This window comes from Chenopodium quinoa, unplaced genomic scaffold (assembly GCF_001683475.1).
Source record: "Chenopodium quinoa cultivar QQ74 unplaced genomic scaffold, ASM168347v1, whole genome shotgun sequence".
Taxonomy (NCBI): domain Eukaryota; kingdom Viridiplantae; phylum Streptophyta; class Magnoliopsida; order Caryophyllales; family Amaranthaceae; genus Chenopodium; species Chenopodium quinoa.
The window spans coordinates 7,609,086-7,632,220 of NW_018742418.1; the positions used below are offsets into that span (position 1 = coordinate 7,609,086).

At 37.8% G+C, this 23,135-nt stretch overlaps 1 pseudogene; it reads right to left on the reverse strand.

Annotated features, from left to right (window-relative positions):
- Positions 1-40: 40 nt before the first annotated feature.
- Positions 41-23,135, reverse strand: LOC110712336 (annotated as a pseudogene).

Below are 23,135 nucleotides of genomic sequence, written 5' to 3' on the forward strand. Positions count from 1 at the left end.
GAACTTTGCAACCATACCTGTGTTCAAATCCTTACAAATAAGTCGTGCAACTATTAAAGAGTTGTGTATATTATACTGTAAATGTGTTTAAATTGCTCAAAAGTAGTTCATAGACTTCATACCTTGTAATACTACTGAAAATGAAACATGAAGATGTGTATAAAAAACAAAAGTTCAGTTCAAATGCAAATCATACATTTCGTTTTCATTTGCTAATGAATATTTACAGCACCAAAAACCCTTAAACTGCTTGTACTTGTTCCCACCTATACATTTATATTTTGAGTACCATACATAAAAGTAAATTGATACTCACCAAAATAATATAAAAAATATAAAATAAAAGATCCAGATCTAAAAATCACACTATTGAGAACCAAATATGAGTATATGACAGTAAGAAATTATTTGAGTATATGATATATCCGAGAATTCCAGGGAACGTTATGTTTTACTGGGACTGTTTTTCTGTTCAGCTATACGTAGCGTTTCTTTTGCCATGGATGAAAATGTTTGAGCGTTATCCTGCATCTCTGTGGTTCTCAAGTTGATACCCTGGATATATCAATAATAATTTCAGTCACATTATTACAGTTAGATCAAAGACTCAAAGAAAGTATACTTGTATACTGCAATTCATAAATCGAGTCTGTGTTGAGAATGAAAATGAAGGTCGAGATTTCAAAACTGAGACTAATAGCAGGCTACTAGGCTAGAACGTCTTGACGTCTAGGGTTTCTCTAATTGTAGCTCTCGTAGTCTCTAGCATAGAATAATGTGAAATTGCCTCGACTTTCAACCAAAGCCATACATGTTTTTTGGCAAATTAGAAGTCTTAGAGCATGGAGTGAGGTACTTTTTGGTTAAAACTCGAAAACATGGTGTCAATTGCCAACTGTTATTTTTACTTTTACAAATTAATAACAGAAAACGTAGCTGTGATACAGTTCTCAGACTCAAAATCATATTTTCTAGAACGTTATTCATGAATAAACATGAAGTTGGATAAGTACATAACAGCCTATACCTGTAATTTCTTCACATTCTCGGTAAGCTTGCTTTCAATCATTTTGGCAACACCACTTGGTTCCTGAAATCAGAAATGTGCATTAGTAATCATCAGATAGATAAGTATACCCTAGCTTCTAAACACTGTTATCTAATACGTTTTATATGCCATCCCAGCATAAATCCCGTGAGATAAGAGAAAGAAAAATAAACGACAATTATGTCTAAATCCACAATCATAAACAATCACTTGTATGCTGATGAGGATCATTAAGTAAACTCACTATAAAGTATAAACTAACACAATTAATTTCAGAAGCACGACACTGCATACTTGACTATGACATATGAGAACTTTTAAAACTTCTATCACGTAGCAGTAAAATTGTGGCACACCTAATACAAAGAGTGGATAATAGATTATTAGTTAAGGAAAAATGATTTCATACGTGGCTCTCAGCTAGCCCAAAAGTATAATATGCTACTTGCTAAATAGCTTTGACTAAAATCATTTAGATCACTTTGATCAAAAGGAGCATTACTTAGATATGATCTGTGAATTAATTCATTTCAAAACAGGAAAATCAGTACATTTTATATATGACAGTTAAACTCTCTTGTCTAGCACCATGCTACACATAAATTGAGGAAAAAAAAGGTTGGACTCTTACATTACTGGTATTAGATGATGAAAATCCATATCTCTTCTTTATTTGATCAACTGTCTCGGCCTTCTCAGATTGAGGCTCTTCATGCACTGAAGGTTTTTCGTTCTTAACTGTCATTTGCTTCAGTTTCCCTGAAAATGGCAGTTTATAATGGGAATAGAATTCATTAGCTACATAAGCACCCCTGCAATTAAATATGCTTAGGTAGTGGGTACTTTTACATTTGGCAGGAAACAAGACAGATGTTTTTTTTTTCAATATGATAATGATACTGGCTGCATATAACTAATTCAAACTACCCAACATGAGAATATAGCTAAAAACTGTGAGGCTATGGAGCCACTACAGCTCAATACACATGATTTTTATGCTAGCCAAAAACCTGCTCACCACAAGAAGTACGTAACATGCACTTGTCATGAAAACTACTGCTTCCATTGGAAATAGAATCACTTAAAAGCCATGTGTATCACACCAGGTGATTTTTATGTTTACTTCGTGTGATAAATTAGGTAATATTCTGTTTATGCGAATATATTTGTAACTATCCTGTGAGTATTAGGTTTCCTCTAGGATTCTTGTAATACAAGGTAATACACAACTCACAACCAGCGTACTACTACATTCTAACATGGTGTCACAGCCCAGAATAAAACCTTAAAATTCCCCTCATTCTTTTCCCTCTAGTCGTACACCAGAACACCACCCTTTCCCAACTCTACCGCCACTTCCACTATGGGCAAGGATGATGAGGTCCCCCCTCTCTTACTCTCTCATCTAACACTTTTCATCCCAATCTAATTAGCAGAATCCAAACCTTCTAAGTAACATTAAAAGATCATTGTGCTGACCTTTAAACGAATTGAACTTGCTCGCAAATTTCTGCTTATTAAGCAATCCCATCACATTGTTCCCTTTTGGCTTGTCATCCTGATCATCAAGATCAATGTCATCTGCAGAAAGATTCAAGTTCCTTTCATGCATAGAAAAGAGACTAATAAAAAGGGCTCTAGAAGGCCCGAGATGGATATGAATGACATTTAACATTTGATCCAAGAAGACAAATACATAAAGCATAGCATGCCTTACCAATGTCCAAATCATCATTGTCTTTTTCAACTGTGACATTAGCAGAAGTTTCCTCTTGAGTAGGAAAATTAGAAACTGCAAAGTTCTTTGAGAGTTCTTCAGAAATTGCTTTCCCATCTGTAACTTCAACATCAGCTCCATGATTTGTTTTACTTCCGGCTACATCTTTGAATAAAGTGCCAAACATCCCCTGTTACATATAAGAAAACAGAGAACATTCAGTCATAACTCATAATACTTCACTGGAAATGGAATCGAGAAGCACTCTGATGATATTACCTTTTTCTTTTGGACTGAAGGTGAAGCTGCTCCATCTTCCATTATTGAAAGATTTTTATCATATACTCGAGAAAGAGAGTCCAAGTGTCTAGTACAATCAAAGGAGCAAGTCAATAAATTACCCCAAAAATCATTATAAAGTCAATCCTCAGTTTGTAAATTTTCTATGCAAATAATCCATTTAATTAGCATTCAGTAATAACTTGTCACTAGACGGAAAAATAAGTACATTAACAAGATAACAGTGGTAATATTCATATTCCTGTCATGAGACTTCTAGCAATAGAATGTATCATATCGTAATTAATAGCTTTCAAACTTAATCAAGATCAATATTCATCTTTCAGTTAACCATTTTAAGGCACGATCTAAGAAAGTAAATCCATTACTATCATTCACCAAAAACTGAAATCATATTGCATTAGTATCACATTGTTCCCTTTTGGCTTGTCATCCTGATCATCAAGATATGTGCATCTCATCACTATCATGTTATCATGCACATTACTATCATTCACCATGAGGATATGTGCATCTTATTATTTTATTTTTTTAAAAAAGTTTATATTGCATTTGGTGGAGAAACAATTGGAATAGCAAGTACATACCTATACTTTCCATTTTGAAGAAACATTGAAGCCAAAGCAACTTCTTGATCACTCCTCATCTGAATCAATTACAAAACCAAGTGGTTGGTATAAACACTAATCGAGAAGCACAAATAAGAGAAAATTTCTAAGCACTATACCATTATAACTTCTCCATCTGCAGAAGAGCATATGAAGTAGTCAGGTAATGTGTTTGGCTTCAAGGGCGAGCATATGAAACTTCTTAGTGTAGTTTCTTTCACAAGAGATAAATCTGGAAGGGACCTACAATTTCATAGGGAAACACTTTAATGACAAATTGACTATAACTTCTACCCTATTTTTTACTGGTACATTTTGCAAGTTAAACATGTTATTTTGCATACACCTAGGAGGCAATAAGCAGATAATCGTCATACGATACATTGACTTGAAAATTTGAGTAATGCACAATTATTAACATTTGAATGCTTGTAGAAATGGCATTGTCCAAAATTTACTACAAATCAATTCAAAGTATTTGAGTTCGATTATAAGTTCCTAATGAAGCCACAAGTCAACCATTAAAACATACTAAGTATTACTTAAAATGGCATCATAACCATTACCATACACAACATATTAAGTATTTAAAAGTACAGAACAATATTATAATATGTTTGTATGAGTAACAATAATCATAATGTTATATTTCGCAGTACTGAAGAGGCAAATCAAGATTTTACCAACCGTATTTCAACTTTTCCACACGAAAAGAATAGTACAAGTCCTGTGCTAGAGGTACTGCAGATTGTAGATGCCCAGTAGCAGGAGGATGAATTGAACTTCTTTTTGTAAAAAACCTTCTTAACCCCTGAACTATGTGTGGTAAGGAATAAATATATACGGCCTTCTCGGAACAAAGCAACAGCTGCTGCTTTTGTGCTGTTTCCTCTGTAGAAGATCCCCGGTTTGGTTCTGCTACATTCATTTGGTTCATTACTCCACTTTAAACTGTTGTAATAATATCTCAAATAAAACCAAATGACAAAAATAAATAAGAGATTTGTGTTACCTAAAGTCTGCATAAACAGAGCTCTGGATGGTTTCTTAGGGTGCACTACACTACTGCTCAGTGTATTTCCAGTATCAGCATCAATTGCCAATAATGATGAATCGTTCGTTGCGATGACCAATACATTCTTTTCGAAACCATGAAGATCAGATGATTCAAAATTCAGAGATATAACATCAGAAGACAGTTCAGTCCCAATTTTTTTCTGATGCAACATGGAGGAAACCTCTACATCAATGACTGAAACCTACAAAGACAGTAATCCAAAACCTGTAAGATGAGTATCCGTTGGCAATGGCTTTTCAATTATTGTCTAAATTAAGAAGCGGTAACATAGAGATGAATCTATCGCGTTTTTTCTCTGGTTTTCTCTCAAAAGATCCCTCATGACATTGTTTTCTCTCAAAAGCTCCCTCAAAAGGTTTTTCTAGAGGAACCAAAGGCAGCCTAGACAGAAGCAAGCATGACATTGCAACTATACATACATGCTACTTAGTTTTAACTCATTATTTATATATAAAATTACTTTAACATGAGGATCCCTTGATGAAATGAGAATATACTATTTCTACACTCAAACAACAGGCGATATTCATCACAGAGCTATATTTAAGAAAAATAACTGTAATCTTCAACTTCTATTTATAACTTTTTATTCACAAATACTTGTATAAGATTTTGAATGAGTTTTACTATTTTAGTTCATAGCTCAAAAGGTTCCAAGGATGTTGATGCTAACAACTCTCTAGCATACTAATGTTGAAGCATTTTTTTTCAAGACATAGCTTATTGGTTTAGAAGAAATTATCCTTGTCAAGTTGTCATAGCTCGAATTAGTTAGATCTAAGTTCTTGAACAGGTATAGGAATTTATGCTAATCCTCTTTCCTTGTTTGAAAAAATATGAGTATATGACTCCCAAAAACAGGCAGCTGGTGGCTAAGAATGGAGAAAGTTCATGTTGGGGAAATTGGTTTACCGGGTCACAAAAATGACAACGAAATCAGACAAATTAAACACTTCGAGACGTGAACAAGATCACTTTCCCGAAGTAATATTTCGACCCTATTATACACATCGGGTATCACGAAATTACTAGGAGATACAACGAAGATAATCACAACACTGTGTAGTATGTTTGTGATCTAATGTAACCAAAACTATGATAATTATGATGATGATTATTTAAAGAAACAAGCAAAAACTAAGAAAATGGAAACAAGAAAGTCACGAAGAAACTGGCTTCTTATTTTCTTCTTTTTTCATCATATGTTCATTAACATATATATACTAGAAGACAAAATAGCCAAACAATGCCTAGAAACTGACATAACCGTCATTCACAAAACAGAAACAGCTCGCACCCGATTAGACCGGCGACCGCTCGATCGGGCCATTCTGGCCGACGCAAGCAAGGAGCCTGCCGTGCGGTGGAGCCAATTGAGTCTCGCGCCTTATATGGTTGTAAAACCCAAATCTAGGTAGCGAAGCTTCTCTATTCTTCTTCCTACTTGCGCCCAGTAGGGCGGCGGCTGCCCGACCGGGCGGCAAAGCAGCGTCCTAGAACCATCCTCGCGCCCGGTCGGGCGAGCACCACCCAAACCGGCCTGCAGACCATGCTAGTTGAGGGCTGCTTTGTTTGCTCCTTTCGTTACCGAGTTTGTTCCCTCTATACCAAGGTTATTTGCTTCTAATTACTTTGCTATACTTAATTAAACACCTTCACCAATTAACACCTACACCTTTATTAATTAAGCAAAGCAAACATGAATATTGTCTACATACTCTAAATTACTCAACAATCCTCCCCCATTTAGAGTATAAATTAGACTCATTGCAAAAACATCATCATCATAAAAGGCAATCTTATGCATAAATGAAAGTGTACAAAGACTTGAACTTCCACTTAGTGCAATACACATTCCAAGAATCCGTATCCAGTCAGTGTCGTAAAACGATTGAACCACAAGCAATACATATTGGATTCATGAAGATATTACACACACAAGATAAATTACGTGATTATATTAATACTTGACATGTAAAGCCATGTGTCCCTAATTTTTCGTAATTACTTCAAAGCTATGCCCCAATAGCTTCTTGAAGTGGCTAAACTTCGTACTTATATAGGTAGATTCCAAAACATGCTCACCAGGAACTCTATTAAGTTAAAACAACCTCTTTTCATCACAGAAAATTGGAACTTTACCTTGGATGATTAAACAAGTTCCCAATCATCAATTAAGAGAATTGATCTCATTGAGCTTAAGACCCAGCGTCATATTAGGCGTTAAGTTGAAATTCCCTTATTTGTGATTATCATAGGGCTTCAATCTAAAATTGATTGCCATCATTTATTAACATCTCTTACCCATGCTTTTTAAGCAACTGGTGAGATAAACTTCGTATGAAACAATAGTGACTACACTATCCTTATTAAGTCCTTGGATGTAACAATACTTTACACCAATATACCTTAACTTACCATTACTCACTTAGCTGTATGCCTTAGCCAAGATTACATTGTGGATCACAATTTACCACTATCAGTGATATTGTCTTTTGCAACAAAGGGATCTCATCATGCATTAAATCCCTTAACCATTCTACTTCTTTACCGGCGGAATGTAACGCAATGAACTCCGATGTCATTATTGAATCCGCAATGCAAGTTAGCTTCTTTAATGCCCATGAAATGGCACCTCCCCCATATGGATATACCCATCCACTTGTGGATGAACGATCTCTATTTGAGATCCAACTTGCATCCGAATATCCTTCAACAACTGAAGAATACCCACTATAGCACAAACCATAATCCATGGTTTTCTTCAAGTACTTCAACAAACAATGAACTGTTTGCCAATGTAGCATACTAGGATTGCTAGTGAACCTGCTCAATTAACCAACTGCATAAGCATATCCGGCCTAGTAATTATCATGGCATACATCAAACATCCTATAACTCTAGCATATTCCAGTTGTGAAACTGCATTACCTTCATTAGGTATCAACTTTATGCTAGGATATCCATAGGTGTTGAATAAAGAAAGGTCCAACTTTCACTAACATTGAATTTCTTGAGCACTTTCTCAATGTAATGAGATTGTGACAAGATTAACTTCCCTTTTTCTCTCTTTATTCTTATGCCCAAGATGACATCTGCTTCACCCATGTCTTTCATGGAAAACTGAGAACTAAGGAAGGATTTTGTCATTTCAACTTGTGCCAAATTTGTTCCAAAAATCAACATTCATCTACATGTAGGCAAATTATGACACCTTGACCGTTGAACAATCAACTTAAAACCATTAGACAAAACTACCTCATCAAACTTTTGATGTCATTGCTTAGGTGCCTATACAGTGATTTAATTAACTTGCAAACTTTTGCCTCTTGGTCTTCCACAACAAAGCATCATATAAACCTCTTCTTCCAAATCTCCATTAAAGAACACAGTCTTGACATCCATTTGATGGATCACTAGATTCTTAATTGCCGCAAGTGCAATCAACAATCTAATAGTTGAGATTCTAGTTACAGGTGCATATGAATCAAAATAATCAATACTAGGCTTTTGTGTAAAACCTTGTGCCACTAACCGGGCCTTGAACTTTTCAACAGTTCCATCAATCCTCAATTTCTTTTTGAAGATCCACTTGCACCCTATTGGTTTAAATTAGGCGGTAAATTAGCTAACACCCAAGTGTTGTTCCCCATGATGAATTCATCTCATCATTAATTGCTTCCTTCCAAAATGGAGCATCCCGAGACTTCATAGCCTCGTCATAAGTTAAAGGATCATCTTCCACATTAAAAATGTATTGATGTTGTGTTCAAACTTCATCCCTTGATCCTTCAACCAAGTACACGTGACAATCCGGGCCAAAGGATTTTTCTTTCCTTGCCCTCTTACTTCTCCTAGGTTGTGATGATGATGTATATGCCTCCTCTAAATAGGTTCGGTCATCCACCTCTTGATCAATTAAAACTTTGAGCATTGGTATTTGGAGTTATATCCTTCAATCTAGGAATTGAAGAAAATCTATTTTCATCAAACAATGCATCCCTCGACTCAATGGTGGTGCAAACCAACCAAAAGTCATTTTGCTCTATTACATAGAACCTATAGGATTTTCTATGTTCCGCATATTCTATAAAAATGCATTCCACTCCTCTTTCACCTAACTTTTTACGTTTAGGTTCCGGTACTTTAACAATTGCCCTACAACCCAAACTTTGAGATGACTCAAGTTTGATTTCCTTTTGTACCATAGCTCATATGGGGTAACATCCTTCCTTTTCATGGGAACACGATTTAACACGTAACATGCCGTTAAAACGACTTTACCCCAAGATCCATCACTTAAACCCGAATATAACAACACAAAATTAACAATTTCTTCTAGTGTCCTATTCTTCCTTACCACTACACCATTTTGTTGTGGTATAAATTCCATTGTAGTTTCATGTACTAAACCTAAAAATTGGAAATAACTTGGCTTATAGTATTCACCTCCTTTCTTGGTTCTCAACCTTTAAACTTTCCGTTAGCTTGCAACTCTACTATTCACTTAGTAGATTTTAAATTTGTCTAGGCTTCATCCTTAGAATACACTAAAATAAACATAGCAACACCTTGAAAAACATCAATGACAGTTGCTAAACACTTCATATTGCCTAAGGAAGGTGTGCTATGAAAATTGCATCATAGTCACTATGCACTAAATCAAGCAATGAATTAACTTATTCAACATGGATTAATTAGAGAATTAAACATAAAACAAACAACAATAATTAACATGACAACACCAATGAAATAAAATAAATAAACAAATACGTCATAACTTAGTTGGCTTAACCGCAACATTACATGACATATTCAAACCAATACTTTGTCAACACATCTGTCCTTTCATCGTGATATTTTAAGAATTAAATTCTCCTCCAAATCATGGACATCACGAAAGATAAATTCATTTAATCATTCATCATAATGCAATGAGCCCACAACCACCCCCAATCACACTGGTGTACGGCAGGCGACAAAGAAGACAGGAGCAGCAGAGCAGTCCACCACCAAAACAAGCATAGGCACAAGCAACAATGGTTATCTAAATAGCAGGAGACTTTGGATTATTAGCTTTTACTGGTGGTAATCTCACTAGAAGACAAGTAGTAGTAAATGTAGCAATTACGGCCTTTGGCCACTTATGTAGTACATGCTAACTAGTATAAGTAGAGAATACCTAAGGAGAGAAATCAATCCAAATTGTAGTATGAACTTGGAGAGTAATGGCCTAAAGCCATTGACGCTATTTCGCAAGCTTTAAGTTTTATCGATCAACAACCATTCGACCTTATTTTCTTGTTGTATCACGCTAGTCCGTTGCAGTTAGTATCAAAGCAGCCATGGCACCGACGGCGCCAACGTTCACCACAGAACGAGTTGCAGCCCTTGAAGAACGATTGGAAGAAATCAACGACAAGGTTGGAGATGGAGAAAATTCTCCCCAACAGATTCTGATGAAGAACCAAGAAGAAGAAGCACGCAAAAACCGAAGAAGCCATAAAAGGGGTTAGACAAAGGCTGGAGGCCCGAGTCGACCGATTTCGCGATGATCAAAACCAGCAAATCGCCTTGATGAAGAGCAACCAAGACAAGTTCTTTGATGAAATTCGAACGTTGATGGCTACCTTGAAGGACAAGGACAAAACACCTATCACGGTGCTGCTGGCTTTAACGGCCTCAGGTTCGGCAATTGGGACCTCGGAGCCGGTGGAGGGGTTCAGAACCGCGGCGAAAACCACGAAGGACGAGGGAACTGCAAATATCTGAAGCTGGACATGCCGGTTTTCGACGAGTCTGACCCAGATGGGTGGATCCTACGGAGCGAGCATTATTTTCAATTCTACCGTCTATCGGAGATGGAGAAGCTTTAAGCCGCAATTGTAGCCATGGATGGCAACGCTCTACGGTGGTACTAATGGGAGAGTCGTCGCCGACCACATATAGGGTAGGAGGACCTTAAGGGGAGAGTGCTAAACCAATTCAGACCCATTAACTCGGGGACGTTACACAAGCAATGGCTCGCAGTGGTTCAATCAACCACTATGGTGGAGTATAAGAGGGGTTCATAGAGAAGTCGTCGCCTTTGCCGGACATTTCCGAAAGTCTGATGAAAGGGCAGTTTATCAACAACCTTAAAGAGGAGATCAAGGTGGAGATCCGAATGTTGAACCCATTCCCGAAAGTCTGATGAAAGGGCAGTTTATCAACAACCTTAAAGAGGAGATCAAGGTGGAGATCCGAATGTTGAACCCATTCCCGAAAGTCTGATGAAAGGGCAGTTTATCAACAACCTTAAAGAGGAGATCAAGGTGGAGATCCGAATGTTGAACCCATTAACCCTTGAAGATGCAATGGATCTGGCGATGCGAGTCGAGGAGAGAAATCGGGTCAACAACATTGAGAAAACGGGCGGGGCCTTTGCAATTCCGGGTCTATACTCCTATTTTAACAAGAATCCAGCATCCACCCTATTTGGAGCTGGTTGGCCCAAACTTTAACTACAAACAACCAATCCTTAAACCCAACCAAAACCAACCCACAAAATACCCAAACCTCTAAAAGCTCGGTTGCCTCAGTTAATTACCAAACACCCAGCTACCAAAACCGATCTAATCCTAGCTTGTCCCGATTCACGGCGAGGTGGGAAGGCTGACGGATAAGGAGATACAAGACAAAAGGCCAAGGGCCTTTGCTTTAAATGCGACGGTGGACGAGTCCCACCCATGTATGAACGGCTAAGGGATTGTGTGTTTTATTGGTTGAGGAGGAGGACGACAGTGGAGAGTTCTCGGCGTTAGAGACGCCGGTGGACGAAGAAGAGGAAACCCCTGCCAACATTTCGATGAATTCTTTGGTTGGAATCTCCACCCCAAAGACCATGAAGCTCATCGGCGAGATCAAAGGGCAACCGGTCGCGGTGGTGATTGACCCCGGTGCCACCCATAATTTTATATCCCTTAGGGCGGTGGAGAAATTAAAAATTCCGGTGACCGAAGAAGGAACTTTTGGCGTGTCATTGGGTAATGGAGAAGCGATTAAGGGGCAGGGGCAATGTCTTGGAGTGAGGTTGAAGCTCAACAAAAATCTGGAAATTGAAAAGGAATTTTTACCCCTTCAATTAGGGAATTCTGATGTAATATTGGGTGTGCACCGGAGAAACTAGGGGCTGTGTTGACCAACTGGAAACTGCAGGAGATGAGTTTTTGTGGTAGGAGGGGAAACGGTGAAAATTAGGGGGGACACGAGTCCAGCTCGACGGGGATCACATTAAAGGACATGATCAAGACTCTCCAAAAACAAAAAGAGGGTCTGCTAATTGAGTGTAGTCGGTTGGAGGGGGAAAATCAACAAACTGAGAGTGAAGCTTTAGAATTTTTGAAAGATGTATTGGAGGAATTTAAGGCGGTTTTTGAAAGCCCTACCGGATTACCACCGGAGAGGGGCCACGAACATGCCATAGTCCTCAAAGATGGCAGCAATCGGTGAGTGTGCGCCCTTACCGCTACCCGCAGTTTCAAAAGGATGAGATTGAGAAGCTGATCGGAGAAATGCTAGACACAGGAATTATACAACCTTCCACGAGTCCATTCTCAAGCCCGATTCTTCTAGTGAAAAAGAAGGACGGCTCGTGGCGGTTTGTGTCGATTATCGAGCTTTGGACAAGGAGACCGTCACCGATAAATATACACGATTCCCGTGATCAATGAACTCTTAGATGAGTTGAATGGAGCACAAATATTTTCCAAGCTTGATCTTAAAGCCAGCTACCACCAAATCCTCGTGAGACCGTAGGACACTCACAAGACGGCGTTTCGTACTCACGAGGGCCATTACGAGTTCTTAGTAATGCCTATCGGATTAACGAACGCCATGGCCACTTTCCAATCCCTTATGAATGAGGTATTTCGTCCCTATTTACGCAAGTTCGTACTTGTTTTCTTTGACGTTATACTTGTGTACAGCTCTAGCAAGGAGGAGCACATTGAGCGCTTGAAGGTGGTGATGACCACCCTTAAAAACCATACTCTGTTTGCCAACATGAAAAAGTGCGAATTTGGCAAGGAAGTAGTGGCATACTTGGGCCACATAATTTCAAGGGATGGCGTGGCAGTGGATCAAGAGAAGGTTCGGGCCATGGTCAGCTGACCCACTTCGAAATCTCTAAGGGATTTAAGAGGGTTTCTAAACCTTAAAGGTTACTACCGCAAATTTATTCACCACTATGCCCAAATTGCTCAACCCTTAACAACAATTGAAAAAGGACAATTTTGGGTGGTCAGAGATGGAAGATGTGTCTTTTCAGAAATTAAAAGAGGCGACAGCTCCGGTACTGGTTATGCAGAATTTTAAGAAGCCGTTTGTGATAAAATCCGACGCTTCCGGGTTTGGCCTTGGGGCGATGCTAATGCAAGATGGCAGACAGTGGCGTTCTTTAGTAAGGTGTTGGGGAGGAGCGGACGAAGCAAATCATTTACGAGAAGGAACTCATGGCGGTGTGCTTGGCGGAGCAAAAATGGAAGCACTACCTTTTGGGAAGGAGGTTCATTGTTCGAAGCGACCAACAGAGCTTGAAGTACATTACCTAACAGAGAGAGGTGGGTATGGAATACCAACGGTGGGTGAGGAAACTCATTGGGTTCGACTTTGAGTTGCAGTACAAACCCGGGGTAGCCAATCGAGTGGCCGACGCTTTGTCAAGGAGGGGTGAGAGTGAAGTTGAACCGGATATGGGGCCTTAGTCACGGTACAGGGAGTGGATTGGGAGTCCTTAAAGAGAGAGATACAAGGAGATGCTTCAATTCAGAAATTACAGGGAGAAGTGGAGAATGGAGAAGGAGGGCAGGGGTATACGGTGGAGAATGGATTACTCTTGTACAAGGGGCGATTAATCATTCCCCAAAATTCAAGTGTGAAGGAGGTTTTTCTTAGGGCGTATCATGACTCCCCGAAGGAAGGCCACACCAGCAATACCAAAACTTATTTACGAATGGCAGGGGAATGGTTTTAGGTTGGAATGCGGCGTGATGTGGCGGAGTACATTCGGAATTGCGTCACCTGTCGGCGCAATAAGCATTCACAACAATCTCTGGCACGGTTATTGCAACCGTTGCCTATCTTGGAGAAGGTTTAGGATGACATTACTATGGATTTTATTGAGGATCTGTCGAGATCGAAAAAGGTTAATACAATTTTGGTTGTGGTGGACCGACTGTCGAAATACGCCCACTTCATTGGACTCCGGCATCCATTCACGGCTCAAGGGGTGGCTGAATATTTTGTGAAGGAAATTGTTAGGCTGCACGAGGGGCTGTATGACAGACCGGGATCGCATTTTTGTAAGCATTTTTTGGCGTGAGCTGTTCAGACTACAAGGAACCCGGATCCGGCGTCGTACCTCGTACAACCCCAAAACCGACGGACAATCAGAGGTGGTGAACAAAAGGCTGGAAACTTACTTGAGGTGCTTTGCGGGGGATCAACCTAAGGCATAGGCAACTTGGCTCCCTTGGGCCGAGTATTCGTATAACACATCCGCACACTTGTCAACACAAGTGACCTCTTTCAAGGTGCTATATGGCAGGGATCCCCCTAGGTTGCTCCGAGTAAGATTGGGTCAGACCGCAGTTGATTCCGTGGAGGAGTCTTTACAAGCAAGAAATGTGATGCTCGATGAACTTAAGTTGAATTTGGTGCGTGGGCAGCAAGTGATGAAAGCTAATGCGGACAAGAAGAGAAGGGAAGTGGAATTTCAGGTTGGGGATCGAGTATTTCTTAAGCTCCAGCCATACCGTCGGCGCTCTCTAGCAAGAAGGCCATTTGAGAAGCTAGCGGGTCGATTTTATGGACCGTTTGAAGTCATAGAGCGTATGGGAAAGGTAGCCTATAGGCTGCTACTACCGAAAGATTGCAAGCTCACCCAGTCTTTCATGTGTATCAGTTGAAGCAAGCAAGAGAGAATGTTCCCAGCTCCCCCAATATACCCACGCAAATTACCCTGGAATTGGAACTAGTGGTGGAGCCTGAAAAGGTATTGGACAGAACGCCGAAATTAGGCTAGAAGGAAGGGTTAGATGTGCTCATTAAGTGGCACGGACTACCTGAGTTCAAGTCAAGTCAACCTGGGAAGATGCAACAGCTATCAAAGCTCGCTTTCCCCTTTTCCACCTTGAGGACAAGGTGGCACTTTTGGGGGCGGGTATTGCAATGAGCCCACAACCACCCCAATCACACTGGTGTACGGAAGGCGACAAAGAAGACAGGAGCAGAGCAGTCCACCACTAACAAAAGCACAGGGCACAAGCAACAATGGTTATCTAAATAGCAGGAGACTTTGGATTATTAGCTTTTACTATGGGTAATCTCACTAGAAGACAGGTAGTAGTAAATGTAGCAATTAAGGCCTTTGGCCACTTATGTAGTACATGCTAAGTAGTATAAGTAGAGAATACCTAAGGAGAGAAATCCATCCAGAAAATTGTAGTAAGAACTTGGAGAGTAATGGCCTAAAGCCATTGACGCTATTTCGCAAGCTTTAAGCTTTATCGATCAAACAACCATTCGACCTTATTTTTTTGTTGTATCACGCTAGTCCGATGCACATAAACCAAAATCAGTTTCATGTATAAGATTTAATACAACATTGTCAACATATATACAAATTTGACAAACTCCTTATTGCCATCAAATTTGTTTCATATACATATACTTATACAACTAACTTTACATGAAATTATTACACAAGACAACACCATAAAATGATAAAACAATATCATTGTCTTGTAAAATAAAACAATAATTTCAAAAGTTGAATAAATTAAATTATCAATAGTATATACCATACTATACATACTAAATTGTTCATGGCCTATCGAGATGGACATTACTTGAATCAAGACATCTAATTCACAATAAATTTATTCTAATATATTACCGTGGCCATTAGTCATAACCGCATGATCCATGAAAACTACAACGTACCTTTCACCATGCATAGACCAATAAAATACTTTATTAAAGCATAACTATTGCCACATTAATCACCACCGATAGTCATCCCATGAAATACAATTAGCATACATAAAATCAATTTACATAATCATGATCAATTAACATAAACATACATGTTAATACTTTCTATAAAAAGACATCATCAAATAAAATCATACTTGATAAATAATCCATGCTAAATAATCATAAAATAAAATCAAACAATGAATCAAACAATGAATCATTTCAAGCATGGAATAAAAATAATAATATAGAAATACTAACCAATTCGCCATGGATAAACACAATAATAAAATACCGCGAATTCCATTGTTTTGATAGCACCAGACAAACCATTCTCCCACTTGTTCCTCTTCCTTGTAGCCTCCAACGTCTCGTTTTCCTCCTCCATTAACTTCGGGGATGTGAGTACATATGCCACTCCGAGATATCACCAAAAACGTAAAAAACTTTTGCCATCTTCGTAAATCACTCCTCTAATTTGTCCAAATTTTGAAACTTGCAAGACAATTCTTACACCGTTGCCATCTTTGTAGGAAACTATTACTTTGGATTGTTGGGGAAATTGGTTTACCGGGTCACAAAAAATGATAACGAAATCGGACAAATTAAACACTTTGAGGCGTGAACAAGATCACTTTCCCAAAGTAATATTTCGACCCTATTATACACACCGGGTATCACGAAATTACTAGGAGATACAACGAAGACAATCACAACAGTGTGTAGTATGTTTGTGATCTAATGTTCATGATGATAATTAAAAGAAACAAACAAAAACTAAGAAAATGGAAACAAGAAAGTCACGAAGAAACTAACTTCTTATTTTCTTCATTTTTCATCAAATGTTCATTAACATATTTATACTAGAAGACAAAATATCCAAACAATGCCAAGAAACTGACAATAACCGTCATTCACAAAACAAAAACAACTTGCACCCGACCGGGCCGGCGACCGCTTGATCGGGCCATTCTGGACGACGCAAGCAAGGAGCCTCTCGCGCCTGGCCGGGCGGTGGAGCCAATTGAGTCTCGCGCCCAATAGGGTTGTAAAACCCAGATCCGGTAGGGCGGCGCCTACCCGGCCGGGCAGCAGAGCAGCGTCCTAGAACCACCCTCGTGCCCGGTCGGGCAAGCACCACCCAAACCAGGCGGCATACCGGGCTGGTTGAGGGCTGCTTTGTTTGCTCTTCTCTTTACCGAGTTTGGCTTCTAATTACTTTGCTATACTTAATTAAACACCTTTATTAATTAAGCAAAGCAAACATGAATTCATCCAGATTTTATGGTAATAACATATGTCCTCAGCCAGTCTGCAATATTTTCTCTAGTACCTAAACTTAAAAAAGAAATAGAGCAGAAGAATTGTAAGGGTAATAAGATAAAAATAACTTACATGTCCTTGTTCAGATCCCACCGCCAGATATCTCGAGCTGTACAGACCCATTGACTTTAATAAACTTCACACTATGAATGACATGACTGTTTCCTTTCTTTGAACTTCCTGAAGTAGATAACATATTAGAAAACTCAGTCAAGTGCATCATGTATACAATATGAAGTTGATTTTCTTCCCAGGTTACATCTCTTCCAAAAAAATTGCAAAACTACAAGGGAGCCCAATACTGCATCTAATTTAAATATTGATTTTCACCAATGCAACCGAGATGTCACATATGAAAATTAAGGTACAAATTCACATAGAACCTTTCTAATAGATTAATACTGGCATGTTAAACAACCTAAAAGTTTCTCTGGTTTATCCTCTACAGGCATCAATGAGTAAAATCCTCAACTTCATGTCTTTTATATGAAGCATTAGGTGCATAACATTATCTTCAGCTTTTCAAAATGGGAGACCAATTGCAAAATCAGTCACAACTTTCCGACATGATAATCCACCATGGACAAAGGTGGCTCTAAGACCATAAAAAACAGCCAGCACATAACTTTTACTACATTTCCACTATGATATAAACCTCAAATAGGTTCTAACGACGTTCAATTAGGAGAAAAATTGATTGCTAAGAGCTAATTCAAATTTATCAAATGCAACACTTTACCCTGATAGAACTTTATACAAATCATCATGCTGATAGAACTTACCTGATAAAGAAAAAAACCCAGTCTCAGTGGAAAATGGTTCAGGCTTCAATTGATAGATACAGACCTGTATAGCACATAAATTTTTGAAATGAACAAAGGAAGGAAAATCCAACAACCAATTAACATCCCTGACAAGACTGCGTAATTACCATTCCACTTTTGTCTCCAGAAACGAGAAGCCGTGATGCAGAACAGTAATGAATTGCTGTTACTGCTACGCCACTTTGAGACAAATCATCCTCATTCTACAAATGGCACCAAGACAAAAAGTCAGGATGCTGTAAGGCTGGCTGATAGCTATTTAAATTCTAATAATGACATAATTACCAGAAGCTAATTTTAAATGATTTTAACCATGTAGGAAAGTTTATAATGATCACACAAAAGGCCAAAAGAAATTTTAACATGTTAAAATCCTTGATGTTGAAAAGGTCATCTATAGTGATTTAAGAATTTCAGTCAATAAATAAAAATGAGTTCTTCTTGCCATTTAGGTTCTGAATATAATTTTCAGGTTATGTTTATCCATTCTTTAAAATTCAAATGTAGTGTCGGACCCTTTATTTCTCGTGTAAGTGTGATTAATCTCCCCAGCTATTCGGGATGTGGGGCTGGGGCAGATAAGTGTTAACCAGTTGCTAGAATCACTAATCTCAAACTCAGCAGCTCAACCCTCCTCCACACCCCAACCCTGGAGAAGCATATTTTCTGCTTATTTGGAAATTACAAGGTTAGCTGACATCATTATAATTTATAAACAACACGATTAGATTTTTTGTGTGGTTATTAGCTTGGCATTCTGCATTCCACAAGGAATCAAGGCTAAACAATATCCAGCAATGCTCTAGCATTAATGTTCACTAAATTTGTAACTTAATGCAGTAAACCTCGAAACATAACAATACCTGTTGTGTTAATGATAGAAGTGGGATTAAGAGAGGGCATGTAACATCCCAAAAATTGATGGTTCCATCACTATGCCCTGTGATATACAAGTTTCTAATCTTTGCAAATCCAGTAAAGTGAGGTGAACTGGTGTTCTTTGCTTCAGAAGGAAGAATTGATGGAAAATTTTTCGCAACTGACATGTAGCCCTGCATAATGGTTACAATACATTATATAACAATGAAAAAGAAAGAACCACATCTAGAACTAAATAGAGGTATTATTACCTCTTCATAATCTATATTGTTGGTTTGATTTGTGATAAATTGAGCAGCAGTAGTGGTTGAAGCAGATATTGGAAGCTTTATCATCAATTCGTTTGGCAGTGATGCTGATGATTTTGATTGAGATTGCAACAAACACTTCTCAATAGAATGATCGTCATAGGCATACATAAGACCAGATTTTCCAAGCAAAATAAGAAACTTCTGCTTATGTTTGCTTTGTTCATTTAAGCAAGAGATAATTTCTATATCAAGACATGGTTCAGGCAGCTGAAGCCCCACTTTAATTGTCCGAGATTCGGTGACTTCATTCAACAAGACCACCTGCAACACCAAAGTTCAATTCCAAAATACTTTACAGTTTGATCTTGTCAACCCAATTAATTCAAAAGCACAACCATCAACATGAATGTAAATTTTGATAAAATTAGATAATATTGATCCAAATACCTGAACCAAGTTTGGGGATGCGGCATCAGAGGCGCCAGTAACATATAACCGATTAGCTTTCCCATCTGAATAAACCCACTTTAATGATGCAATAGGAATTTTTTCCAATCTGTACACTAGATTGATCTTAGAAGTTTGAACAATTTGGGTATTGCTGGTGTCACTACTCACCGAAGACCCATTGCCTATGTCAGAATTTGAAGGGATGCTATAAATTAATATATCCCCAGTGTCGTACCCAACAGCAACTTTACTGCCAAAGGGGCATACCCAGCATGCAGAAGTTACTCTCTTAGTTTCCTGAGAGGACATAAGAGCCATGGCTCCACCACCACCCATTGTAAAAACAGCTTTGCTTTCTTGGATTGCCCACAGCGTGATCAATCCATCAGCAAATATAATCAGAATCCTTCAGTTGGAACAGAAAAGATGCAAGAAGTGATGAGAGTCTAATAATAAACACGTTATGTGGTAGAAGGAAGAGTATAACATAGATGCACTACCTCCTGCTTTCTGCTGTTGGTTGAGGCAATATATACTTTACAGCATGATCAACTGGATTCTTATCGGGATATGCTGAAAAGAATAAGTTTTTGCATAGATGTAAGCATTAATCACCCTTGAAACACATACAGACGTTCACATTGAAAGAAAGAGGGAATCATAAGTATTATCAGAGCAAACTAAACAAGATGGGAACCTATGCATCCTTGCTAATAAGTTGCAAAAATGTACTATGTAAGACTTCACCAACTTAAATAGCTTTAACATATTTCTTTCAAACTTTTGCCATTAACAAAGAGAGATAAGTCATGCACGAGAAGAGATACACTAATCAAATCAGCTACTAATATAGTTGAGGACTCTCCTAGAGTAAGCATCTATGAAAGATTCTTATCTCTTTAGAGTCTGAACATAGCACCATCAGCATGAGACTAAAAACAAAGGGGAAGTAGACAGGTTGTCAGGTGGAATTTGAAAGTAGACAGCAGCCATACAAGCACCCATATCATATTTACCCTCCCAAAAAAACTCAAGACATTAGATTGACAATAGATTGTAAATCATAATCAATCAAAATTCGGACATTCTATGACTAAATCACTTAATCATAGCACAGAATAACAGCTCCATCTTCAGCAAATATTTCTAAGGTCAATAGCATTAGAGAATACAGTAAAAAAAAATAAAAAAAATAAATAAATAAATAAATAAAGAAAGGAGCAATAACTCACCGTGTGAAGCTGAATAAGGGATCCAATACTTCATTTTTTCTATCTGGCCCAATTCATTATCAAGCTTCCACACTGTGACATTACCAGCACGATCTCCTATAAATCTGCCATTGCAAAGAAATATATTTTACCAATGTTCTCTTAGTTCAGCAATTTTGAACTAGGAGTTTGGTTACATCTTGTTCCAAGATAAGGGAATTCTTATAATTTCCATACAAATACAATAATGAGGTACTTACAAGAAGGAACTCAGCTGCATTACTGACATAGATGTGATCTCTTCTTCGAAATTATGAACATGAGACAAAATCTTCTTATCTATGTCCCAAACCTAGTTATGAGTCATGCCAAACAGTAAAATATAAGTGTAAAGATAATTAGGGAAAGAAAAAAAAAAAAAAAAAAGTTAAGTAAAAAAAGGATACAATTCAGCTACCTCGATTTGATCATTGGATGTTACATTCAAAAGAAAACCTTGGTTGTGAATGAACTACAAATTTAAACACCTTAAGTTAGCTACTTAGCTACAGTTCAGTGCCAAGATTAGTAAATGATATCACAGCAAAGTGGTGCAAAAATGAGCACCAAGATAAAGTGAGGGGTTTTGGTAGCAGAGTTAAAAGAACCTGCAAAAATTTGCTGGGCTGCACGTCATTGAACTCCAACAGGGTTTGAGTGTTATCTTTTCCTAACAATTTAATCTGCCCATTCCTATAGGAAAGAAACAAGACCGTTAAAATCATAGGAGTAAACCAAGTCTATATTATAATTGAAGTAATCTTTACATGAATTATTGATCTACAGTGACAGAACATCTTGTAAATTAGTAATAAGTTAGGCTCAAGATTTCATTTGGTGATTGATAACCAAGAGAGATTCATCACAGCATCTTGTAGCACAGGTATACTGATTCGTAATGATGCAAAGCAGTCTTCTTACAGTATTAAAAACTGGGCTTATTAACTCTAGAAAAGTCCATGTATATGAATCAGACTACTGTTGATTTCAGTACTACAGATACGATTATGCAAAACCACATAGAAACACTTGCATTTAGGAAAATAAAGGGAGCAGCTACAAGGGACAAACTTTGTTGATACTGCAAGTATCTTTTGTATTGGATCATATGCAAACATAGCAGCTGAAGGTGGTAATCCATAATGGAAAGCTAGACGAGGATCAACATCTTCTGGTTTCAGACCATCTGAGTTCTCCCCAGGCTGCATCAGAATTCAAGCATTGTCAGTGTTGAAGTACCCAAAATTTGCAAATGCTTTCAAATCAAACATACAACGACATATTCACAGAAATAACCTTTGATGCCCGGAATTGTAATGAAAGTCATGTTTCCGATTTTCAAAACATGGAAATAATAATAAATCAGAGCTTAAAATGCCTCTTTGTTAACAATTTTTAATGAAAATAAACAGGACAATGTTAGACTCTTAAGCAACATCATTGGTTTATTGCTTTAGTGAATTTACGCGTTTCTAAAAACCCATCATTCACATTATCAGGTTACAGCAACAATTATCTGCAACATTACTAAACCAATTGTGGAGTAAGGCTTGTGACATTGTCACTACTACCTAAGCAACTCTTACCTTAAAATCTTCTGAAAATAAAAATATCAAATATGCTAATCGTAAACTAAAAAAAATATCTGAATCACCAAATTATCAACAACTTAAACAGTTGAACAATAATCAAAACCACAAGATATTTTCCTCAATCCAAATATCAAAAAGTAATCGTTACTTGTAAAAATTAATCAACACCATCACAATTTTACAAACGATTGGATTTCATTTTTAAACCCCAGGAAAAGCTTGTCCTCACTATCAACTACGGAGTACTCCACAGTACAGTCCGTAATTTATAACGTAATTTAAACTAGTAACACGACAACTAAATGTCTAAATCTGATGGAAAAACAATGCAACTGACGATCATCGTCCAACTTATTTAAAAAGCAACGATTCAAGTTGATGCAAAAAGCAAAAAATCACGAACTGATTAACTGAGTTTAAATTTGAATGTAAATGAAACCAAATCAAATCATATCAACTAATTACTTTGGATGATCAAATAAATTGCGAAGTACAGTAACATATAACCAATATAACATATAAATAGTTCAATCAACTTTTCTTTTCAAAAAATAAAAAATTACAGTAAATGGCTGTACAAACCTTCTTGGTTGCCTTTTCTACAAGCTTTTTAACAAACATTTTGATTTTGAGAATTAATTCAACCCCAAAAAAAAACCAGGAAATTAGATAGAAAGAAACAATTTTTTTCAGAGAGAGAAATAGTTTTTCTAGAGAGAGAAACAATTGATTGATTCACGTCAGTTACATGTTTAAACTATAACAACGAGAAACTTGACTGTTCAGGGGAAAAACTGAC